This window comes from Mustela nivalis, assembly GCF_964662115.1.
Source record: "Mustela nivalis genome assembly, chromosome: 19".
Lineage (NCBI taxonomy): Eukaryota > Metazoa > Chordata > Mammalia > Carnivora > Mustelidae > Mustela > Mustela nivalis.
In genome coordinates, this window is record NC_139038.1 from 20316656 (window position 1) to 20338645 (window position 21990).

General features: G+C 51.2%; 1 pseudogene across 1 annotated transcript; it reads right to left on the minus strand.

Moving 5' to 3' along the window:
• Positions 1–14197: 14197 nt before the first annotated feature.
• On the minus strand, positions 14198–18789 carry LOC309854265 (thyroid receptor-interacting protein 11 pseudogene; annotated as a pseudogene). The gene is made up of 2 exons: positions 18651–18789; positions 14198–18249 (listed from the first exon to the last, which is right to left on the minus strand). The product of its transcript is annotated as a thyroid receptor-interacting protein 11 pseudogene (transcript).
• Positions 18790–21990: the final 3201 nt, after the last annotated feature.

Here is a 21990-nt window from a genome sequence, read left to right on the forward strand (position 1 = left end):
GCCTAGAACCAACTTAAAAATGTTTATGTTAGGGCGCCTGGGTGGCTCAGTGGTTAAGCCGCTGCCTTTGGCTCGGGTCATGATCTCAGGGTCCTGGGATCGAGTCCCGCATCGGGCTCTCTGCTCAGCAGGGAGCCTGCTTCCTCCTCTCTCTCTCTCTCTCTGCCTGCCTCTCTGCCTACTTGTGATTTCTCTCTGTCAAATAAATAAATAAATAAATCTTAAAAAAAAAAAAAAAAAATGTTTATGTTAAACATTGTGGGTTGAAGCCTCTGCCTTCAGCTCGGGTCATGGTCCTTTGATCCAGCCCCGCCTCAGGCTCCCCACTCAGCACAGAGTCTGTTGGAGATTCTCTCTTCCTCTCCTGTTAACGCACACGTGCGTTCTCTCTCTCAGATCCTTGGGGAAAAAAGTATCGTTTATGTATATGAGTGCCAAATTCTTTAATCCTTCAAAAGTATTATATAGGTCTAGACTTTTTAAATGATCACTGGTGGCTGGAAGTTGGTTGGGGAAGAGATGGCGGAGAATGAGATTTAGGTCAGAAACCTCCTGGTACAATGGGCTTTCCCATCTAGATTTTTATTTTGACGAATATTGATTGTTTCACACGTGAAAAGGACATTTGTTGTTGGTTTCATAGGCTCAGTTTAAGTGGTTTTCCCAGCTCACTCAAGTTTCTTCTTTTTTCAAGTTATCTACATTTTTAGTGTTTGTCTGTAGCAATTTATTTATGGAAAAGGGAAGAGGGGACTAATTATTCAAGACACCATTTAGGTTTTTTTTTTTTTGTCTTGAAGTTTTACTGAATTAGAATGGACATCCCATAAAGTGTACATATTTACAGTGTATAATTTATTAAGTTCTGACATAAGTGTAGACATATAAAACATAAGTCACCCCAATCAAGGTACTTTTAAAAAAATGAGTGTCCTCTTTGAAATTGAAGTATAATTAACATATAATATTAGTTTCAGACATGTATGTCATGATTTGATATTTCTCAATATTGTGAAATGATCACCCTAGTAAGTCTAGTTAACATCATCCTTTTTTTTTTTTTTTTTTTTTTTTTTAAATAAGAACCTTTAAAAATGACTCTCAGCTTTCAGGTATGCAATATAGTAGTATTAACTAGAGTCCTATATGGAGCTGTATATTACATCCCCAGACCTTAATTATTTGATAACGGGAAGTTTGTTCCTTTTGATTGCCTTACCTGTTTTACCCACCCCTACACCCTGCCTCTGGCAACCACCAATCCACTCTCTGTATTTGTGAGTTCATAGTATTTTTCATGGTGGTTTGTTTTTGTTTCTGCTTTTGTTTTTGTTTTGAAGATTCCATGTTTAAGTGAGATCATACAGTATGTATCTTTTTCTGTCTCACTTCCCTTAGTGTAATGCCCTCAGGGTCCATCTGTGTTGTTACAGATGGCAAAATTTCGTTCCTTTCTATGCCTGAACAATTGTGTGTGAGTGCATGTGCATGCACACATATGTGCATGTGTCTCTGATGTTTGTAAAAATCCCTGCACCTGTCGATGGAGATATCTTAGTTATCGTATACAGGGGTGCAGTGAACATGGAAATGCCGCTGTCTCTGGGAGATAGTGTTTGTTCCCTTTAGATAAAGAACCAGAAGTTGAATTGCTTGATCCTATGGTAGTTCTACTTTGAGCTTTGTGAGGATACTGTTTTCCGTAGTGGTTACATCATATCCATTCTACCAGCAGTGCACAAGGGTTCCCTTTTCTTCCCCTCCTTGCCAGCAGTGGTCACTTCTCATCTTCTAGTCTAGTCTTCTAGTCTTTTTGATAGTAGCCATTCTAACGGGTGCGAGGTGATAGAACTCACGATGGTTTTGATTGGCATTTCCCTGATGACTTGTGATGTTGAGCATTTTTTTTTTTTTACTGTGTCTGTTGGCCATCTGTATGTCTCCTTTGGAAAAATGTCTCCTCAGATCCTCTGGGCACTTTTAAATCAAACTAGATTTTGCTGTCGAGTTGTATAAGATATAGATGTATGTCTTACATCTATACAATATCTGTTGTATAGATACTGGATGTTCATCTCTCATCAGATATACGATATATAAATACTCTCCCCTATTCACCAGGCTGCCTTTTCATTTTGTTTTTTTCTTGGCTGTGCAGAAGTTATTTAATTTGATTTAGTCTGAGTTTGTTTGCTTTTGCTTTTGTTGCCAAATCAAAAAATTGTCAGCAAGACCTCAGTCAAGTAGCTTACTTGACAGTGTTTTCTTCTAGGAGTTTTATGGTTTCTGGTCTTACATTCACGTCTTTCATCCATTTTTATTTACTTTTTGTTTGTGGTGTAAGGTAGTGGTCCAGTTTCATTCTTTTGCATGTGGCTGTCCTGTTTTCCCAGCACTATTGATGGAGGTTACTCTTTTTTTTCCTTATTGCATATTCTTGGCTTTCTTATTATATGTGATTAAACCCATATATCTATACATATATGTATGTTTATTTCTGAACTCTCCTCTCTTTCATTGATCTGTGTATTTGTTTTCATGCCAATGCCATTTCGTTTGATTTCTGTATCTTCGTGGTAACAGTTTAAAATTGGGAAAGGTGGTGCCTCCTGGTTTTTTTGTTTTTTGTTTTTTGTTTTGCTATTTGGGGTGTTTTGCGGTTTCATACAAATGTTAAGATTGTTCTTTTTCTGCGAAAAATGCTGGGATAGCGTTGAATCTGTAGGTTGACTTGGATAGTGTGGACATTTTAATAATACTCATTCATACATGAACACGGGATATCCTTGCATGAATTGCATCTTTTCCGTTTCGTGCAGGTCTTTCACTTTCTTGGTTAAATTTGTTCGTAGGTGTTTTACTCCTTCTAATGTAGTTATGAGTGGGATTCTTCTCTTGATACTTGTTACAGTCAGTGTGATTAGGGAAATCGTGTACAGTGTGTGTATTTTAAGTGTATGGCTTTTTGTTTTTATTTTTTGTATATTTGATGTGCAGTGTTACATGAGTTTCAGGTGTACATGCCTAATTTTCGTTTTGACAACTGTATGCATTTTTAGAACCACGACCAGCGTGGTCAGATGAAAACATTTCCAGGACTCCAGAAAGTTTTCTCATGCTCCTTCCCACTCCTTTACCCCACCATTACCCTTCTCTTTGCCAACCACAGGCTGCTTTCTCTCACTGTATAGGTCAGAATTTCTAAATAGAATTTCATTTACATAGAATCCTATTGTGTATACTGTTTTAGCTGCTTTTGGGGAGACAGTGTGTTTAAGTCGTGCATGTTTGTTGCATTGATCAGTAGTTGATTCCTTCTTTACCGGTGTATAGCATTGCCTTGTATGGATATACTCAGTCTGTTTCTTCATTCACATGTTGTTGGACATTTACGTTGTCAACCCATTTAGGCCTATGTTGAATAAATCTCTTCTTTTTTATTTTTCTTAATTAAAGATTTTATTTATTTATTTATTTATTTATTTATTTGACAGATCACAAGTAGGCAGAGAGGCAGGCAGAGAGAGAAGGGGGGAAGCAGGCTCCGTGCTGAGCAGAGAGCCCCATGCAGGGCTCAATCCCAGGACCCTGGAATCATGATCTGAGCCGAAGGCAGCGGCTCAACCCACTGAGCCACCCGGGCGCCCCTTGAAGCAAATATCTTCATCCTGTCATTGGACGCACAGCTACTTCAACATGTGTCTCCAGAACAGGGTTTCCCAATCTTGGCGTTCCCCACATCTTGGGCCCCATCGTTCTTGGCTGAGGGCCCTGTCCTGAGCTTACTAGGATGCTTAGCAGCACGCCTGGTCTCCACACACCAGAGGCAGAGAGTGTCTTCCTCACTCCTGCTTCTGACCACCGAATGTGTCCTAGACGTGGCCAAACATCTCCCAGGGAACAAAACTGCCCTTGTGCGACACACACATAGATAGACCCACAAAAGTATCGTCACTCTTTAAACATTTCAACATAATTTCTCAGTGGCGTGACATGTCAAGTCACAGTTCAGATTGATCTGATTATCTCACAAATATGTTGACTCTCTGTATCTGTTAAGTCCCGAGTGAGAAGACGACGCGTTACCTTGCCGTTGGTGAACAGGTCTCACACGCCTCTTCTAATGACAGGCCTCACTTTGTCCCTGCTCTTTCTTTAGCCTGGCCATTTATTTTCCTGTAAGGGTGCCTGGGTGGCTCGGTTTGGCTCAGAGTCCGACTCTTGGGATCAGCTCAGGTCCTGGTCCTGATCTCAGGGTCCTGGGATCCAGCCTCTTGTTGGGCTCCCTGCTCAGCGGGGAGCCTGCTTCTCCCTCTCCCCCTGCTGTCCCCCCCTGCTTATGCTGTCTGGCTCGTTCTCTGTGAAATACATAAAATTGATGTACAAAACCAAGCAAAAGAAAAAACAGTCCGTAACGTTTTCAAAATTTTTAAATTTATTTTGTTTTTTAAAGGTTTAATATATATATATATATATATATATATATATATATATATATATATTTCTTTTTCCCAGAGAGAGATCACAAGTAGGCAGAGAGACAGGCAGAGAGAGGAGGAAGCAGGCTCCCTGCTGAGCCGAGAGCCCGATGCGGGGCTCCATCGCAGGACCCTGGGATCATGACGTGCGCCGAAGGCAGAGGCTTTAACCTACGGAGCCACCCAGGCGCCCCAATCCATCCCTTTCTGACAAGACCTAAGGGTGTGTAACACGTTACACCAAACATGTAGCTCACGCTATCCCAGACCCTGAAGGGCAGAGCCCTGCTAAATGTCATCAAACGTTAGTTTATTGGGTTCTCCCAATCTCGCTGAATGTTTTTTTCAGATAATGGAAAGCCCAGTGCCAAAAAAGCTGCCGTGAAATGCATCTAGATGGTAAACATGCTTGGTCCTTGTACCCTGGGGCCTATCCCAGAGGGCTCTGACTCCCTGAGTCTAGAGTTGGACATAAGCATCTGTCTTTTCTTTAAAAAAAAATGGCCACAGGGGGCGCCTGGGTGGCTCAGTGGGTTAAGGCCTCTGCTTTCGGCTCAGGTCAATATCTCAGGGTCCTGGGATCCAGCTCTGCATCGGACTCTCTGCTCAGCAAGGAGCCTGCTTCCCCCTCTCTCTGCCTGCCTCTCTGCCTACTTGTGATCTCTCACTGTCCAATGAACAAAATCTTTAAAAAAAAAAAAAAAAAAAAAAAGACAAAAAACGCCAAAGTCCTTCATGCTTTGCTGGTTGGCACTGGGTTGGGAACCACTATTTAGTCTGCCATTCCAAACCCAAACTTCCCCGACAATGTGTGGGCTGCAGACGCAGGAAGGCGTCGGGAGACTGAGACAGAGGAGAGCAGAGAAATGATAAAAACGATCCCAGAGAAAAGCGGCTGCAGCACGAGGCCGGCTCCCAGGGTGGGTGGCGGCGGCGGCAAAGGCGAGCGAGTCCGGGGCCCCGCCTGAGGCCCAGGCAGGGAAGGTGCGGCCACAGAGGGGGCGGCAGCTCGCGAAGTGCTGGCCACGGGGCCTTGCAGGCCTCCAGCAGCTTCCTGGGCCTCAGCCCCGGGCGCTGCCAGCGACTCCGAGCCTGGCGAAGCCGGAGCTGCAGGTGGACTGCATGGGGTGTGGGCACATGTCGAGCGGCAAGCGCTACAGCGTCTTCCCCTGCGAGGGCCCCGAGAGCTGCTTCCAGCGGAGGCATCCACAGCAACCGCAGCTACCCCGGCTACACCCGCGGCTCCGACCGTCGCTGCCAGGTCGGCCAGCACCACCTGTGCCAATACCGCCGCCTGAAAATGGGCTTCCGCGTGGGCATAAGGAGGCGGCGCAGAGTGGGTCGGCGGCAAGGGACACGGATGCTTCGTCCTCCCACGGAGCTGCCAAGCGGCGGACCTTGGCTTCTCTCCTCAGACTCCTGTGTTTTTAAAGACGGTGAAACGTTTGTCTCCTCGGTTTTCTTAAACGATCCCGAAACCAAGGAGAGTGTCGGGCTCCAGCCTCGGCCTCCCCAGAACTGCTGGCCGGAGTAGAGGGCCAGGAACCAAGGGGCCCATTCCTGGGACAGGCTGGCGCTCAGCACCCCAAGCATGAACTTTTGGGGCCGGTGGGGTTGGCTTCCCTCGGGGGACGGCCTGACGTCTGGACCAGAGCGGCCAGCGGAGTAATGCGCCAGGCAGGTTGTCAGGACACGGAATCCACGTTGGACACTGTATGATGAATGAGTCGAGGCCAATAATAAAGATGTTTCCTACCTGAAAACAAAAACAAAACAGAACAAAACACCTATCCCATAGAGAGTCCAGAAAAGCCAAGCTCTAGCCATACTACTTCTCTGTCCGTATTCTGTGTCTCAGTGACTCTAGAGTCAATTGACTTGAAGCAAGTTCGCACAAACGGTTACCCACACATACGAACTAAATCAATTGATCAGGGCATTTTAAGCACAGCTAATTGGGACACGGTACTGCAAAGCCTTTTATTTCCCTCTCGTCATTTCAGTGGCGCTGCAGACTCTCTGGACAAAGAACTGTCCATTTGAGAAAAATTCTTTCTCATTCAACAGTGTGACACATGTGGTCAAGAGCATCTGAAAGCTGGAGAAGAAATGAAGTGGCATGGAGTCCACGTATGTTCACAAACGTCACCACAGACTGTCCCCAAGTCTTCCAAACTAATCTGTGTATTTCTTTACGTCTTGAACGAGCCACCACGGACACCTCCTGCGTGTCAGACATGGCGCTAAGTGTTTTGTTAATGTTAAATTTCACTTCGTCTTTACAGTCCTCTATGACGTGGGATTATCATCATCCCCATTCGTCCCATCAGGGAACGGAGACGTACAATGCTTTAGCAACACGGCTCATAAGAGGCAGAGGTAGGATCTGCTTGGGGTCTGGACCCAATGTTTTAAATCACTATGATTCGTTTCCAAGACCCTACAAAAACGACAAGTCGTCACCCCAAACGTTGGTTTTCCCCACCCCACGGTCCCCACGTGGCCCCAGCTTCAAGGACATTCTGTCAATTCCTTCAACACTACACATCCTTCCCGGCCCTAACGGAACACCTTCCCACATCCGCCTGGATTTCTTAGCCTCCTGGTCTCCGCTTGAACATTACTCAGCAAATTACAAACTCTAACGCACCCTGTACTTCCCAGCACTCAATGCAAAACAGTAATGACGAATGTCACGGGTCGTTATTTCCTTCCTGTCTTGGCCAGCCAGGGGGTGAGTCCCTCACGCATCCTGTCAGTCCTGTTCATCATGGGTTCCAATCACTGAGAGCCACAACCCACCCAAAAGGAAGGCCATTCCCCCTACAGACACACACACACGCACAAAGACACACACGCACAAAGACACACACACACACACACACACACACACTGACCCCTGCCTGGCCTGATCTCAGGTGCACGGTGGGGATCCTGACAACCCCTCGTGGAACGTAACCTACTCGAGGAGGAGAACGGAACTCCTCTCCCATCAACACTCCACTTACGGGCTTCAAGTCGGTCTCTTCTAGCGAGACTTGAGCCCCAGCAAGGCTGAAACCTCATCTGCCCGGTTCGGCCGCATTTCCGCTCGCTCTGTCTCCAGGCCCCCCACATAGTTAGCAGCTCCATCAACGAGGCCCCGTTCTGGGCTCCTCTCAGCTGCGAAAGGAGGGGCACACAAGCTGACGGCTACCTTTTGGCAAACCGGTGTACTCCTGAGACACAGGCCCGCCTCCCAGCGAGGCCCCAGCCCCCCCGGAGACACGGGGCCCTGACATCATGCCCTACAGGTACCTCCGTGCAGAGGAGCATCTTCCCAAGGGCTGCTCACTTCTTGGTCCTCCGCGCCGACCTTGAGGACGAAGTACAGGAGCTGGAAAGGGGTGTCTGTCCTCAGACCAGTGTCCGTGGGTCTGGAGGTTGTGAGGTGCTACGCCCACCGGGACAAGCTTGTGGGGTCTTGAGACGCCAGACAAGCAGCAAGCCTCACAGAAGCCTGGAAAACGGGAGGTGCTTTTGCTCAGACTCCGCTCAAGTGTCTCAGTGCCCCGCCCGTCAGCTATCCTAACCACCTTCCCGCTCCTGGGTGCCGGGCCCCCACGCTGAATGGACAGTTTCCCTGCTCCCCCGGCCTTCGGAAGGCATCGCCCGCCGGATAGGTCTTTGGGCCCCGCCCACCCACACAACCCTGGGCACACAGTCTCTCTCCCATTCCCACCTGGCAGGAGCTCGGTCACACCACCATCCTCCCCCTCTGCTGCTGCTGTGTTCTGAGGGTGGCCTCTCTGAGCTCCTCACAAGCTCTAGATGGCTGTGGTCGGCACCAAACCGAGCTGTCTGGAATGGAATTGCCTCAGCACCCTTTTCAAAACTCAGATGGGCATACTTGTGGGGACTGTTTCTGGAGTCTTTGTTCTGTGGGACTGTCGTCCTGCCAATACCAACACGGGCTTCCTTGTTACAACTACTACTAAGCTCTGAAACTCTAAAGACTGCGTTCCCAAATTACTCTTCTTTTCAAAACCGGTTTTGAAACTACTCGGATTCCTTTGTCCTTCCACATAGATTTTAGAATATTTTTGTCTATCTCTACAAAAACACACGAAGCTGACAGGATTTTGATAGACATGGCGTTACGTCTCTCTATCAGTCTGGGGAGAATTGACATCGTGACGATGCCTAGTCTTCCAGATCACGAACGTGGTGTATCTCTTCCATTTATTTCTATCTTGGACTTCCTGTATCAGTGCTAAATAGCTTTCAGCATGGGATGCCTGGACAGGCACTGTTAGATTTATCCCGAAGTAGTTTCTTTGTACGAAGTAGTTTCTTTGCGAAGGTGTGTTGGATTGTGGAGCCTCCATATTCGTTGCCGGCATAGAGGAATACAGCTTACCTTTCTGTGTTTAGCCCGTACACTGTTTCTCTGGGACGTTCCGTTGTTAGTTCTAGAAGCATTTGTCGTACCCTCTTGGGGCATAAGGCCTGCAATGAAGATTCCGTGTCAGGGGCTGTGTTGACACGCGGAAGATCAAGGAGGGACCCGAATGGCATCCTGCACGTTCTCCTCTCCCTCTTCCCTCACAGGGGAGGTCTCTTCCCCAAACACCCTTCTCATCCTAGGGACTAGCCATAGTGCCTGTTGGTTTTGGGGGAGCAGCGTTCGGTTCCCTAGAAGCCCACTGAATTCTTCAGGCCAGCCACTCACCCCCTCCCATGGGAACCAGGACTTGCCACACCCTCTTGTTTCAAGAAGCGAGTCTTGCCTTCGAAGGCCCTGCTGCCGGTTCTCTCTGTTCTCAAGCGCGACGTCTGTGTCGTCCTGCACGGTGTGTGGTATCCTCCTCCCCTGAAGCGTGAGGGTATGTGACGAGTAAACCGTTGGTCAGTCACCCGTGTCGGGTGTCAGGGCATCCCACAAGTCTGGAGCAGGAATGTCTCTCTCATCGGGGACCTGAGGAGATGGTGATTAAAACAAGCGGCAGCATCCCAGGCACGGTGTCCGTATGTTAACTGAGGACGCGGGGGTCAGCTTGACCTGCTCCTTCGCTAACTAACTGGCTTCAGAGGGGACAGTCACGATCCGGGAGGGAACTGGCCATCGCCGGCCAGCTTGTGTGTTGGCCCGTGTTCTGTTATCTCACACGGAGGTCGCCATCCATTTCCAAACTAAGGTCCCCTCCTTGCCAACGAGGTGAGAATGAAGGAGAATGGACTGTATCTTGGGGGGAGGCGTCACCCATGTGACCTGCATGTGGCCTGTATTGGTCTCCAGGGCTCCCCCCTGAGGTTGGCAACCGCAGGACATGCTTGACTGGTGTGCCTCAGTTCCAGGGACTGGGTGTTGGGCCAGTGATGGATGCGGACGTCCGGATCCTATGGGGGAAAGCACACCCCAAGCACAGCCCCGGGGGTGACCCTCTGTGTTGTGGGTGCAACGGAGGAGGGAGGCCGCGACGCAGGGAAATGTAAGAATGGCACACTGAGGGGATCCGGTCCCACCTTGACTTCCGCCAGGAGGCGTGCGACCATACAACCCTCGCCGCGACATTAGCCCCAAGGCTGATGATGCTGATTTGAGACTCTCTGGAAGAAAAAACCGAGAACGAGGAGCAGGGCAAAAGACACCCCCCCACCCCACCCCCAGTATATCCAGGAAGACACAAACCCGAGCAAAGGAGGAGTGGGAGAGAGAAAACTGAATACAGGAGGTAGGGGGACCCCCCCCCCCGGGGCCCCCACGAACTAATTCATCGTAGGTTCAGAATTTGACCCGGTTGTAGATCCAACATTTACAAGGGCACCCGGGTGGCTCACATGGTTAATCACCTGACCTCAGTTCAGGTCTTGATCCCGGGATCCTGGAATAGAGCCCCATGTCAAGCTCCCTGCTGGGCAAGGAGTCAGTCTGCTTCTCCCTCTGCCTCTCCCTGCTGCTCCCCCGGGGTCCTGCTCTGTCCCACTTGCTTGCTCGCTCTCTCGCTCTCTCGCTCTCTTAAATGAATACATCAAATCTCTAACCAATAAAAAGTAAAAAGGAAATCATAAATTCACTAAAATAATTTAATTGGCAAAATTCCAAGGAGGCCGATTGCCTCCTGTGCCTCTACAGCGTAGGTTCTGAATGAAGTGTACTGTTGCCAAGATGCACCGGTTGGCTAACCTTCACGGACTTAATGCACGTTCTGTTTATAGCGAGTATAAGAACCATAGATTCTGCCTTCTGTCTTTCCTGCTTTGACATCTCGGGCCTTGCTGACTTTGGAGGGACTTTCCCTGGCAGGCTTACTTAATTCCTAGAGATGGTCCGCAGCTTGCCTACAGGCAGAGCTTTCACGTGTAAAGCAACCAATTTGGAGCCTTTACCCCCAACCACCTCTTGTAAGAAACTCTCACTCTGGGCCACTATCCCCTGCCCTGATCACCCCAGGGGCAGGGACAGACGACTCCAGACAGACACCACTGTGTCCCGGAACCCACTGACATGACACCGACTAGGCAGTCTTAAATGTGCTTAGCCGGATTCACCTGCCCCTTGCCATGGAAACCACAGTAAAGGGTCTTGCCCGTGTCGTCTGTCCCTTCACTCCCTCTTTCTCCTGACCGCCCCTGGTGCTTCCCTGGGTGGCCCTCCATGGCTCTCAGGACCTCCTCTCTCCTGGGATCAGGGAGTCGATGAACGCTTCTTGCGTTGTGAGAGTTCCTTGTGTATCTGCTTGTCTTACCGTCCCTGATAAAATAAACCCCTGTACCCTGAAAACACCGGAGACACCTGGGGGGCTCAGTGGGTTGAGCTTTTGGCTCAGGTCAGGCTCTCAGGGTCATGGGCTAGGGTCCCATGTCGGGCTGTGTGCTCAGGGTGGAGTCCGCTTGGGATTTTCTCCGCCTCTGCCTTTCTGTCCCTGCCACCACCCCGGGCCCCGGCTCCTTTGCTAGCTTTTGCTCTTGCTTTCTCTTTGAGGTTAAGTCGTTGAAAAAGCCATGAGGGAGCCCCACAGATTTAACGAGGGTGAATATTTTGCTCTAATACATTTGGCCAGTATGTTCTGTTCAGTGCCTCTCGATCGCATGTGCCTTGACCTTGAAGGAGACAGGATTTACCTTGTTACGCGCGGGGCACCCAAACCGCTCTGCTCTAAAACAGGCAAACTTTGTGGGCAGGATCTTAGCGCATTCGTCTTTCTCCGGGAATACAGATGGGACATCACATCCAGGAGATCCTACTGTGAGGATATTTGTTGGGCACACTCGTTAAGGACCTGCAGGGGTGGCTCTGTCTGTCAGTCAAGGGTCTGCCTTGGGCCCAGATCCTGATCTCAGGGTCCTGGCAACAAGCCTTGCATCAGGCTCCCTGGTCAGCAGGAAGCCTGCTTCTCCCTCTCCCTCTGCCCCTACCAGCCCTTTGTCCTCTCTGTCTGTGTGTCTTTCTCTCTCTCGTGATCTGTCAAGTCCCTAAGTAAAATCCTTACAAAGAAAAAAGGACATACAAGTCCACCATCTTTCCGTACTTTTTGGGTACTGGAGGCAACATATTCCTTGTTTATCGGTTTTACAGAAACCCATTTCAGCTGTTCCTTGTTAACGAGCCCACGCAGAGGGGGGAGGGTCTCCCCTCAACAGAAGGCTCTCGGATCTGTGCAAGCAAAATTGACCTGTTGGGGGTGACTGGGTGGCTCAGTTGGTGAAGCGTCTGCCTTTGTCTCAGGTCCTGATCTCGGGATCCTGAGATGGAGCCTGGCAGGGGGTTCCCTGCTCGGCGGGGAGCCCGCTTCTCCCTCTCCCTTTCACCCCCTTTTCCAGCCAGGGCGCTCTCTCAACTACAAAAACAAAAAGCTTGAGGAAAAAACCAGCTGTTCGTGCCCAGGTCAAAAGGCTGTAGCAGCCTCCTCTCCTGCTTCCTGGAGTCCCTGGACTCTCTGTCCATGCTATCTGTCAATCGTCCATGGGCTCCCAATGCAAGAAACGGCCCTCCTCGGCCCTGGTGAGAGACCATGAGAGCAGCAGTTGCTGGCCATGCACTGGGCTCTCCTGGAAACAGCATCTCTCACAGACTCTGAGCCTTCCTCTCCAGCTGTCCATTCTTCTCTGGGTCATGGGACCGGACCCCCCCCCCCGCCCACCACCACCACCACCACCACCAGCTGAATATAGTTCCCAAGGCCTTCCCGCTCCAGGCTGAAGCCCAAGTCTGCATATCCTACCTGCAGGTGGAGGTGGGGGCTTCTGTCCACAGTGCATTGCCAGATTCCATGGTGCCGGAGGACGTCCGCTCTTCCTTCTACCCCTTGGCCACCCAGCGATTCCCTTGGGATCAACTGCGTGAACATCAATGGAAGTTACTACATTTTGGATTTGATGACCACGTCTCCCTCCTGGTCACATGACAGCTTCACATCCTAGAGAAGCACCTGTCCTACGCCTTAAGAGTCTCAGCAGGAAATGGATGTCCATATATCAGAGTCCGTTCTGATGGAAAGCCTGAGGTGAAGGTTCAATAGGAAGTGTTGTCTTGGCATCCGGTAACTTTGGAGGGCCTCGGATGGCCTCACCCCAAGTTCCCTTCCCACTCTGCTCCCCCAGATCGGATCCCCTGGCCAACAAGCCCTCCTTAGCACGGGGACCAGGCACAGTTTCTTCCCAAGTAAGCTCCAGTTCCCTGACAGCCTGCGCCATGATCCAGCAAATGAAGATTTGAAGGGGCTTCTGAAGAAATGAACAAGGGAGTCGACCATGGACCTTCCAGTTACAAACCGCTTAAAGGATGATCAAGAGGAGCTACTTCTAGAACTTAGGGCAGAACCGTAAGCCGCTGGGTTTTCCATTTAAGAATAAGATGGAATTCATTCCCATTTCAAAAATGGTCTCTAAGGCAGAGTGATTTGGCGGGGTTGGGGGTGGGAAGCAAGTCAGAGAATAAGTAGTATACTCCTAAGCAGGCCAACCTACATAAGGCCCGAGAGAAATCAGGTTAGCCATAGCGTGCTTTTGCAGACAACAGAAAAGGAAATGATTTTTAAAAATTAGAAGATAAAAAATTAAGAGAAATGAGACTTACCTGGGAAAAGCAAACTTTTTTTTTTTTTTTTTTTTTTTTTTAAACGTCCTCTTCATCGTGTACTTTTGTGCTAGTCACCTGTTTTCCCATACAAGGATTGTGTGGTCGTGTATCTGATACATTTGGAACACTGAAACAAGTTGATGTGTTCTCTGCATAAGGTATCCGTAGACGCTTGGCCCTTGTGTAAACCTTCCAGCATTACAGACCACAGCTTCCAAGGCCATCAGTGTCGACTGTCCTACGAACGTCACCACTGCTGTGGCATCTGGGTGGCTCAGTCTGTTAACTGTCTTTGGCTCATGTCATGATCCGGGGGTCCTAGGATCCGGTCACAGGTCAGGATCCCTGCTCCGGGGAGAGCCTGCTTCTGTCTCTCCCTCTGGTGCTCCCCCTGTACGTGTGCCCTCAATTTCTGTCGAAACGATAAATAAGATCTTAACACATAAAAAGGAAGTCACCGGTGTTTTCACTTTGGCGAATACTTCTGCAGTCATTGAGAGACCCCTTTTTTGTTAAGTCATAAAAGAAAGCTGTTTCTTCAGCTGAAAGCAAAACCGTGAAACATTTGGCATTTTGAAAAAGAACATTAGGAGATAAGGTAGACACGCAGAGTGACTTGGGATGTTCAAAGCGTGGTGTCACTCTGGCTCACAATCGTCTATTTCTTTGAGAGGTCTTTGGCCGCCTTTCCAACCTTCTGGGCAGGTGATAGTATATGCGGCGTGTACACGGGTAAAGCGTCAGTGACAGCATTTAGAAGAAGGTGCTCCGATCCATCCATTTGCGGTCCAGGTGGATTAATAAGAGACACAGCTGTGGTGCGGGGCTTGACGTCCTTTTTTCCGGGTGTGGATGCCAGGGTAGCGTTCCGTCGTGATGGGCCTTGTTTCTTAGGCGGCTTTCCCCTTCCTCCTGAATCTGGGGGCTTCACGACACGAGCAGAGGGTTTTGGCGGTGGAAAAGCTGAATGAGATTCCGCTTCTAGAAACTGGACAAAAAGGTCTGAAAAGGAACGCTGGGCCACAGCTTGGTGATTTGGTTTCGCAGGGGTGTTGGGGGCGCTTCTGGATCCAGGCCCCCCAGTCCCCCCGCTGGGCACACCCGCGGGCTCCCGGCTGCGCAGCTGCCGCAGCTGGTCTTCTCGGATCCCCAGCGTGCTTGCCATCAAGCTCAACGCTTCCTGCCGCTCCGCATCCGCTGCCTGGAGAGCTCCCACGAAGAGTCTCCTTAGGAGGGCTTTGTCCGCCATTCCTTCGGACTGACTGACTAAGGTCATCAGTCTCCTCTGTGTGTCCTCCAGGATTTCCTGCTGGACCTCGTTCTGTTTCTTGAACTCTTGGAGTCGGTCCTCCTTCTCCTCCAAGTCGGCATTGGTTTGATGCAAACGTCCCTGTAAGGACTTCAGGTTTCCTTCTAGGGCGTCTGCCTTTTCCATCCATTCGGCCAGTTCCAGCTTCAGGCTCGCTAGGGTCTGATCACAGCGCCTTCCCTCTTCCTGGGAGGCGGCAAGCCGGAGCACAGCTTCCTCCTTCTGCTGGGTGACCACGTGCAGCTGCTCCCGCAGCGACGCTACCTGCAGCCTGGCTCCGTGGCTGGCCTTTTGCATGGCAGCGGAAGACCAAACGAGTTTTCCCTGCAAGACCGTCACTTCCTCTCTCAGCTGAGCCACTCGGTCCTCCGAGGCCAAAGCTTCCCGGCGACGAGAATCTTGGGCTTCTGCAGCGAGCTGCCGCCCTCTCTCCAGCTCCTGGGTGAGGCGCAGCTCTCTCTCTCGTAGCTGGTGAACCTCCTTCTGGAGGGCGCGGGCTTCCGTTTCTTTCTGTGTCAGTGCCAACACGACGTCATCTCTCTCCCGCTGACACGCAGCTGCCTTTTCCTGCGTGGAGCGAACGGCGGCGGCGAGCCGGTTCAGTTCCCCGGTCTCGCCCTCCTCTTTCTCTCGCAGCAGTTGCTCCAAGGCCAGGGCCTTCTCTCTCATCGCAGCATGCTGGGATGCCTCCTCTCTCTGCGTCACTGACAGCAGCCGATTGGTCTCTTGCAACGCCCGATTCTCCATGTCCTGTTCTCTAGATCGTTCCACGATCTTGGCGTTTTCCTCTCTCAGGCGACACACGTCCACTTCGAAGTCTGCCACCCTCTCCTTCAGATTGGTGACCGCCTGCCTCAGCAGCTCGTTCTCACTCAGCTGGCCACAGAGCTTCTCCTGTAAGGAAAGCAGCTCCTCACTTTTCGCTTGGGTTCGGAGCTCCTGAGCCCGAAGGCAGTTTCGCAGAAGGGCCGGTTTCTCCGTCGGCCGTTCCGTGTGGGAATCGGCACCGCTGTGTTCCCGTGCTTTGCCTTCTCCTTCCCCCGTGGCGGCCCCCGAAGCAATCCATCTCTGCTGATCTTCCCGGAGGGTTCGGATCCTTGTCTCTTTTCCTCGCCCTGGTTTTCGGAGCTCTTCTACCTCCTCTCCGATCACCTGAGAGGCCTCACTCACGGGGTCAGATTTCACGGCCTTCCGGGAGTCGCTGGAGGTCTGGAGGAAAATCACACCAAGGTTCCCTAAAAGGAGGTCCTTGGCATTGCAGAGCTCCCCGATGCGGAGCTGCAGTTGGGCCAGTTCCTTCTCTAGCTCGTGGAAGTTTATTTCATGTCCCTGGTAAGTTGGGATCTGGTCCAGAGAGGCTGCCTGCGGTTTCAGAACGTTCTCGCTGTTGGGGCACGCCCACGCCTGCAGTTGTCGCAGATGTGTCTGAAGCTGGGGGGACTCCCGCTTCAGATTTTGGACGGTGGTCAGCACCTGCTCTTTCCACTCCTCCAGGATCTTCACTCGCTGTGTTAACGTGTCCCGTTCCTGGAGAAGCTGCTGGAACTGATGGATTCGACCTCCTCGAACCCCATGACCAGGGCTGGGTGTTTGCAGGATCCTCAGGAAGGTCTGGCATAGCTGACTCAACGCAGCCACCTCCAGGTCTTTTTCTCGAATCACGTGTGACAAGTCCCGAATCCTTTCTGTACACACCTCCTGGCCGCTGCTTTCCACTCTGGTGGACAGTTTTTGGTTTTCCTCTTGCGCCCTCTGGAGGTCCGCTTCCTTGGCAGCAAGTCGATGGGTCATTTCGTGATAGTCCCTTTCCAGATGGCTCTTCTCCCTCATCTTCTCGTTCAGGATGGCCAAGATCTGTTGGCTTTTCAAAGCACACTCTTGCAACTGCTGCTGAAGCTGTTCCACGTGCCTGTTCTGGCTGTGAGAAGCCTCCGAGATTCTGCTGGAAAGACCCTGAATCTCCACATCCTTTTGCTGGATGATCCGAGTGAGTTTCCCGATCTCCTCTCTGGAGAGCCGATCCACTTGCGCGGTCAGCCGGACGTTCTCTTCAGTGAGAAGCTTCGCCTCCGGGTCCTGTTCTTGGATCCCTTGGACTAACCTTTGAATTTCAGCTTGAGATGGATCACGCTCTTCACTTGCGTTCTCCCTGGGGAGAGGCTGGCTTGCTCGCACCTCCTCGTCCTCACAGGGTTCTCTCGGAATGTGCGGGCTTTTGCCGGGCAACTGGGCTCTCAGCTCTTCCAGCGTGACTTGCAGATTCCGAATCATCTCGTCTTTGGCTGCGAGGAGCTGAGCGCGTTCGGTGTTCATCTCCTCCTGCCGGTGTTGAAGACGGTCCACCTTCTCCTTCTGCTCCTGTAAGGACTGAAGCAGTGCTCTCTTCCCCTGCTGCTGGTTGTGAATGATCTTCTGTTGTTCTTGTATCTCCTCCTCGAGATCATCTTTTAACCTGTTGAGCTGAAAGACCTCACACTCGAGTTCTTCAATCTCCTCTAGGACTTTCGGGTCAACCAGAGGGACAGCGCGACTCTGTTGTGTGAGGCGCTCCGGGTCTTGGTCCACGGGAGGGTGTTGGTCGGTCGTGGATGGGAGACGCACGTCTTTGTCCTCCACGGATGCGGGTAAGACGTCATGGCTTCTGAAGGTTTCGGTCGACTGGCCGAGTTCCTCCTGAAGCTCTGGCCTCTCTCGGAGTTCCTTGATGTACTCCTCTTGCTCCCTGAGGCATTCTGTCAGTTGGTTCTGCTCCTCCAAAGCAAAGGACAGCAGTTCCTTCGTTTCCTGGTGCTCGGCGTCCATCTGCTCGATCCTCTCTTGGAGGTGTAGTATCTCCAGGTCTTTCTCCTGACCGAGTTTAACGGAATGGCCATTGTCTGCGGGTGACCATTCTCTGAGGCTTTGTTCCGTCTTGTGTTGGAAAAGCTTCTTTTCGGCCCGACACAGTTTGGCCACTAACCGTCCTTTCTCTATCTTTAAAGCCCTCACGGCGATGTTGTTCTTTAGGGAATCCTCGTTGTTGCGCAGAACGGATTCCTCCAGCTGATGGGTTGCGTCTTGGAGCTGACGAACCAACTTCTCCTTTTCTGCTCGGAGGTCGGAAGCAAGGTTGTTCAGACTGTCGTTGAGCCGCTGCATTTGTGTAAGCTGCTGCTTCAGCCTTCTGAGATCCATTTCCCTCTCCTCCAGAAGGTCACGGTTCACGTTCCCGGCAGCATCTCGGTTTTGCAGGTCTTGCACCTGTCGCTGGTAGTCCATCAGTTGTTTGCGGTGCCGGTCAGTGAGGTCGGCCAGCTTCTGCCGGTGGGTGTTTTGCAACACGGCCACTTCCAGCTGATGTTTGTCCATTTCCCGCATCTGCTTCTGCTGTAGGTCCCTGATGTGGCTCTTCAGTTTCCACACTGTTTCTGGGTCGATGGTATTTGGTCCCTGGGTGGAACACGGGCACAACATCTTCCAGTGAGTCACTTCAGCCTCCAGCGTTTCTGCCTCAGGGAGGCGTCTATTGATCTGTGTCTGGGATGAGATGACATCAGCCACATCCATGGCGTCCCCAGGGAAGGTCCCTTTCCCCAGCACATGTCTGTGAATATCAGAGATGTCCCTGGTCAAAGAGGTGTGGCTGCTGTCCACGGCCCCTAGGGTATGGCCTAGGCCACAGCCCAGCCCACCAGCCCAGGAGAACATCTGGCGGTCATACAACTGCCCTGGTCCGCGGTGAGAAAGCGTCCAGTCCAGCCGGACTACCCCGCCAAGTGTCACAGAACCCCTGCGTGCGCCAGGCTAAGAATCAAAAGCCAACCGCCATTGTTTCCAAGCAGCACCTCGCGCGCGCTCCCGCGCCCCCCCACCTCGCGCGCGCTCCCGCGCTCCCGCAAGCCGCCTCCGCAGCCGCAGCCGGTCAGGTAGTTCCGAACAGCCAAGACCCTGGGGCCCCTCATCGCGGCAGCTCCCCACACCAGGCTTGGGCCCTTGCCCTCCTTCCCCTGCTTGGCTGGCTGTCCTGGGGCGGCCCCTCGTGCATGCTCCTGCCTGACTGCACCCAGGTGCCTGCCGCCAGAAAATGCACCTGGCCCTGGACGTCCCCCTAAGTGGGGTCGCAGTACACAAAGTGCGGCGGCATGAGCTTTCCACGCAGTAGCATCTCTTTCATTGAGGTGGAAAGTGCAGTCAGACGCATCCGTCCAGCGAGGAGAGGGGACCCGTGGTGCATTTCAGGGATGTCTACACCAGCGCAGACGACGGGCCTCACGGAGCCTTTGGGTATTGACAGCCTCCAGAGACTCCAGAGGGTCCTGCCCCTCCTTGCCCCGTCAGCCCTGCAGGAACAGCTCCGCCCGCACCTTGGTTTGGCGGTTCCCGGGCCGGGCCGCCGCCTGCGCCGTGCCTCTGTGGCCTCCCGAGGCTGTGCGCCTAGACCAGGCGTGGGGTTGCGCCGGACGGTGGAGGTGCCCGGTGCCCGGTGGGCGGGTCCTCCGCTCTGCACAGAGTGGCCCAGGTGTGGGGCGGCAGAGGCCTGAGTCAGCCGGGCCTGGCGCTAGTGCACCGGTTTAGGAATCGCTTCTGCAGCTGCCCCGCCGGAGCCCCGCTGCCCCCTGCCGTCGCCATGGTGAAGCCGCAGCTGGCCAACCAGAGCCTGGCCGGGGAACGCGCCCGTTCCCTCCCGCCGCTGCGACTGCGCCGGCTGGGGCCTGGGCTCCCAACAGGAGGGCTGGGCTGGCGGCTCTCTCGGTGGCGGCGTGCTCCCGTCCCCTGCCGCCACCACACAGCAGGCACAGGGGGTCCTGGCCCGGGACTGGGCCACGGCACACACTGGAGCCCGGGTCCGGACCGGTGCCGGAGTCCCAGAGCAGCCCTTTGGTGAGTCGGCCCTCGGAGACCCCCCACCCCCACCCTGCGCGAGTCCTTGCCGCCCTTGGGGCCCTGGCCCCGGCCCCGCCCCTCATCGCCCTGGGGCACTGCCCCTGAGCCTTCCCCTGCCTTCCCCTATCTAGGGAACTTAACATAGAATAGAAATCTTGTATATATTTATGCTGGTGTCCTATAGATTGGTGCATGCATACATATTAGCCTTTCTGACCATTGTGCAATGGTCTCTCTTTGTGGTTTGGCTTTGTATTTCCCTGACGCCCAGTGATCCGGAGCATTTTTTCATGTGTCTGTTGGCCATTTGAATGTCGTCTTTGCAGAAACGTCTGTCCGTGTCTTCTGCCTATTTCTTGATCAGATGATTCTTTGGGTGTTGAGTTTGGGAAGCTCTCTCTAGATTGTGGATACTGTCCCTTTATCTGACGCGTCTTTTGCAAGTACCTTCTTCCATCCTGCCAGTTGTCTCTTGGTTTTGTCGACTGTTCCCTATGCTGTGCAAAAATCTTTCTATCTGGATGAAGTCCCGGTAGTTCATTTTTTTGCCTTTAGTTAACCCTTGGCTTTGGAGACGTGTCTGACAAGACGTTGCTGCAGCTGAGGTCACAGAACTTGCTGCCTGTGTTCTCTACAATTTTGATGGATTCCTGTCTCAGGTGTAGGTCTTTCGTCCACTTTGAGTCCATTTTTGTGTATGGTGTAAGGCAATAGTGTAGTTTCATTCTTCTGCGTGCCGCTGTCCAATATTCCCAGTACCATTTGTTGAAGAGACTGTCTTTTTTCCATTGGATATTCTCTCCTGCTTGGTCAAAGGTTAGTTGACCATAGAGTTGAGGGTGTATTTCCAGATTCTCTATTCTGTTTCATTGATCCATTTGTCTGTTTTTGTGCCAGTACTCTCTGAATGATTACAGCTTTGCAGTAGAGCTTAAGATTGGGATTGGGATGCCACCAGCTTTGGTGTTCTTTTTCAACACTCCTTTGGCTGTCTGGGGTCTTTTCTGGTTCCAGACAAGTTTGGGGATTATTTGTTCTATCTCTGTGAAAAAAAAAAAAAAGTTGCTGGTATTTTGATAGGGATTGGGTTGACTATTGGTAGACTGCTCTAGGTAGCATAGACATTTTAACAATATGTGTTCTTCCAGTCCATGAGCGTGGAACATTTCTGCATTTCTTCGTGTCTTCCTCAGTTTCTTTCCTATAAGTGTTCTGCCGTTTTTGGAGTACAGATCCTTTACCTCTTTGGTTAGGTTTATTCCTAGGTATCTTGTGGTTTTGGGTGCAATTGCAAATGGGATCGACTCCTTAGTTTCTCTTTTTTCTGTCTCCTTGTTAGTGTATAGAAATGCAACTGATTTCTGGGCATTGATTTTATATCCTGCTACTTTGCTGAATTCCTGTATGAGTTCTAGCAATTCTGGGGTGGAGTCTTTTTTGGGTTTTCCACATAGAGTATCATGTCCTCTTTGCCCTTTCTTTCTTTCTTTCTTTCTTTCTTTCTTTCTTACTTTTTTAAAGATTTTATTTGTTTATTTGATAGAGAAATCACAAGTAGGCAGAGCATCAGACGGAGGGAGAGGGAGAAGCAGGTTCCCTGCTGAGCAGAGAGCATCATCAGGACTCGATCCCAGGACCCTGAGTTGAAGGCAGACACGTAGCCAACTGAGCCTTGCCGGCACCCCTGCCTTTTATTCTTTCTGTTGTCTGTTGTCTGATTGCTGAGGCTAGGACTTGTAGTGCTATGTTGAACAGCAGTGGTGATACTGAACATCCCTGTTGTGTTCCTGACCTTAGGGGAAAAGGGAAAGGCTCTCTTTTTCCCCATTGAGAATGGTATTCACTGTGGGCGTTTCATAGATGGCTTTTATGATATTGAGGTCCATTCCCATATGGGAATGGACCTCTCCCTACACTGTGAAATTTTGATCAAGAAAGGATGCCGTAGTTTGTCCTATGCTTTTTCTGCCTCTGTTGAGAGGATCATATGGTTCTTGTCCTTTCCTTCGTCTGTGTAGTCTATCCCTATTGATTGATTTGCAGACATCGAACCACCCTTGCATCCCAGGAATTAAATTCCACTGGTCGTGGTGAAGAATCGTCTTCATGTACCGTTGGATCCTATTAGCTAGTATTTTCGGGAGAATTTTTGCATCCACGTTCATCAGGGACATTGCTCTGTAATTCTCCTTTTTGGTGAGGTCTCTGTCTGGTTTGGGGATCAAGGTAATGCTGGCCTCATAGAAAGAGTTTGGAAGGGCTCCTTCCATTTCTGGTGT